Genomic DNA, 3829 nt, shown 5'->3' with positions numbered 1-3829 from the left:
CAAAGTTACCGAGTCACAAGGAATGACAGCCCAAGAGTGACCGAGGCTCCCAAGGAAGTGAACGGGCTCCAAGGAAGGACTCGAGACAGTCGGAAAGTAACCAGAACAAGGAAGTGGCCCAAGGAAGTGACAGGACCCAAGGAAGTGCCGAGAAACCCAAAGGAACGAGGAACCCAAGAAGGACCGAGAACCCAAGGAGTAGACCGAGGAACCCAAGGAAGTGACCGAGAACCAAGGAAGTGACCAGGAACCAAGAAGTGACCGAGGACCCAAGGAAGTGACCGAGACCCAAGGAAGTCCGGAACCCAGGAAGTAGAGAACCCAAGGAAGTGGACCGAGGGACCCAAGGAAGTGACCGAGGAACCCAGATACCGAGGAACCCGGTACGGACCCGCTGACCGTGAACCCAATGACCTAACCCAAGAAGTGACCGGGCCCAGAACCGGGGGGAACCAGGTGACAGAGACCCCTCTTCAGGATGGTGGCCGATCTAAGTCAGGCATTCCAAGCCGGGGACCAGGAAGTACCGAAAAAAAAACAGAAAAGGGACAAAAAACCAACTAAATTCTTTTGGGTGGTTGGATTTTGGCGCTATCTATAAACCGTTCTCGCTGACCAGTGAATGTGAGGGCTGAAAATATGAGAAACAGAATTTCTTTTCCCTCTCTCTCCCTTTTCTCTTCTCCTACTTTTTTCTCTTCTCTCCCCTCTCTCCTTTTTTTCCTTTTTCTCTCTCCCCCTCCCCCCTCTCTCTTTCTTCCTCTCTCTCTCCCATGGGATTCCTTGTCGAATTATTTTTGATATTATAACCAGAAATGGTACGTTAAAGGCCTTTCTGGATTTTGATTTAAAAAAGCAAATGAAAAAACGCGTCTCTGAGAGGCAGGTCGGGTAATAGACGTCAAGTGCATGCATAGTTTGAACATACACGTATATACAAAATACACTATGTGCAACTAAACAAACCGGAAACGCACACAAAAAGACAAAACAAACACATACGAGGTTTTATAAAAAAGATGGGGATATTTGATTTCGTTATTTTTTTTTATTTAAGTTTTAGGATTAAAATGTAAAAAATGAATTGCATTTCAGGCCTAAACATGAAGGGGAATGTTTTTATTAAGTGATTTTAATTATGAAATTCTAATCTAAGTTAGCTTCTCTCTTCTCTCCCTCTCTTTCTCTCTCTCTCTCTCTCTCTCTCTCTCTCTCTCTCTCTCTCTCCCTCTCTCCCTCACCCTCTCCCTCCCTCTTTCTGTATCTCTTTTACTTCCGGGTTTACTTCCCTCTCGCTAGGGGATTTTCGGCCTTGCGGTTAGGGCGAGGAGAGAGGTTCGGGGTTCATGGCCCGCGTTCCTCGGGGTTGTGAATGACTGTCTTGTGCTTGTGCTTGTCTGTTGTCTTTCTCCTTTCTTCGTTCGATTCTTCCCCTCTTTCGTTTTATTTTTTTCTCTCTCTCCTCTTTCATTTTACTTTTCATGTCTCTCTTTTATCTGTCTCTCTCTCTCTTTCTCACCTTTTCTTTCACGCTTTCCCTCTTTTCTACCCCCCCCCTTGTTTATATGTTTTCTTCCTCTCTTCCTCTCTTCGTTCTTCTCTGCATTTCTCTCTTCTCTCATTTCTCCCTCCACCTCTGTTATTCTATCTTACTCTCTCTTCCTTCCTCTTCTATCCTTCTCCTCTCTTTCTTCTCATCCCACTTTTCTCTTCTCTTCTCCCTCTTTCCCCTTCCTTCCTTCTCTTGTTCTTCTCCCTTCTTTCTTCTGTTCTCCTTCTCCAACTTCTCCTCTCTTCCTTTTCTCTTCTCCCTTCCTTCGTCTTTTATCATCCTTCCTCTTACTCCTCCTTTTGACTCCTTTCCTGTCTTTTCTCCTTCTCTCTCTCTTCCTCTTCCTCCCCCTCTTTCCTCCCTTCCTCTCACTACTTTTCCATCTTTCTCCTTCTCTTAATTCCCTCCCTTTGTCTCCTCCTCCTGTCCTTCTTCCTCCCCCTCTACCTCTTATCTCCCTTCTTCTCTTCCTCGTTTTATCTCTCTTCCTCTCCTTCCTTTTATTTCTCTTCCTCTCCTTCTTTTTATCTCTCTTCCTCTCCCTCCCTCTCTCCACCCTTAATGTTGATAATAATGATAACAAATGGCAATAATGATAACGATGACAATAATGATTACAATAATACTCTTTGATAAAAAAAAAGAAAAAAAACAAACAAACTTTAATCTCATCCTTTGTACTGACCGCCTGATCCTTCGACCTGACCTGACCTGACCTTCGCTTCCGCTCACCTGTCCTTCCCAGCCCTTCGTTTATCACTTTGCATCTCTCCTCCTCTACTTCATATTCCGTCCTTCTTAATGATGTCTATTCGAATATGCGTAACAACTGATTCATTAGATATTTTTTTAAGGACTGAAAAAAAACATTATTATGTGTGTGTGTGTGAATACGTAAGTGGCAGTGCATGTGTGTGTGTGTGTGTGTATGTGCGTGTGTGTGTGTGTGTGTGTGTATGTGTGTGTGTGTGTGTGTATGTGCGTGTGTGTGTGTGTGTGCACAGCTTGCAATGATTTTTTTTATTTGCTTTGGTGGGAGTGTTGAGGAGGAGAAGGGGAGGGAAGAGGAGGAAGAGGAGGAGGAGGAGGAGGAGGAGGAAAAAGAGGAGGAGGAGGAGGAAAAAGAAGAGGAGAAGGAGGAGGAAGAGGAGGAGGAGGAAGAGGAGGAAGAGGGGAGGAGAGGAGAGAGGAGAAAGAGGAGGAAGAAGAAGAGGAGGAGGAGGAGGTGGGGAGGGAGGATAAAGAGTAGAAAGAGGAGGAGGAGGAGGAGGAGGGAAAAAGGAGTAGAATAAGAATGATATTGATAATAATAGTAGTAAAAAAAACAATAACGAAATTAAATAACAATGACAGTAATAACTGCAGTGATAATACTAGTGATAATAATTATAATAATAACAATGAAAACAACATCAATAATAATAATAATAATAATAATAATAATAATAGTAATAATGATAATAATAATAATAATATTAATGACATTAATAATAATAATAATGATAATATTAATGATAATAATAATGATAATAATAATTGCAATAGTAATGATAATAATAAAAATAATGATAATGATGAGAATACTAATGGAAATAATGTTGATAATGATGATGGTGATGAAAATGATGATGATAATAATAATAATGATAATAATAATAATAATAATAATAATAACAATAACAATCTTCTTCTTCTTCTTCTTCTACAGGCTTTTGTCCCAGTTCAACTGGGGTCGCCGGTGCGGATCTTCCTCCTCCACTCTGCCCTATCCAGGGCCTCCCCCTCCGTCACTCCCGCCGTCTCCATGTCCTCCTTGCTGAAGGTCCAGGGAGCATGGGCCGTTCCGTTCACCGGCCGCCCATCGATTGTAATCGGCTGGGAGCTTCATGTTTGGAAAACATTTCGGAATGTACCTTGGGGAACTAGGATCGCATCATGGCCACCAAGTCGTTGAAGTCAGTTATACTATTGATCTCAGTTCCATTTGGCAGTTTAGCTGAGAAATTGTAGTTCACAGTCTCCGTAATGCTCTTGAATGAGAGTTTCAAGAAATTTCTCTCCCAGGGGTCAAGAACGATCTCGCGAACATGCGGTGGGATGTCGACCTTAGGAGGGTCAGGCTCTGCAGCGGCCTGTCTGCATTCCTGATTCTCCGCATCATGTATTGGCTTGGCAGGGGTTTTTACGGCCGGATGCCCTTCCTGCCGCCAACCTCTTTTAGTCGCTTCTTACGACACGCAGAGGGTAGTTGGACTATTACCCGCGGGTCCAAAAAAA

The sequence above is a fragment of the Penaeus monodon genome, chromosome 1 (genome assembly GCF_015228065.2).
Source record: "Penaeus monodon isolate SGIC_2016 chromosome 1, NSTDA_Pmon_1, whole genome shotgun sequence".
Lineage (NCBI taxonomy): Eukaryota > Metazoa > Arthropoda > Malacostraca > Decapoda > Penaeidae > Penaeus > Penaeus monodon.
This window is presented reverse-complemented; position numbering follows the sequence as displayed.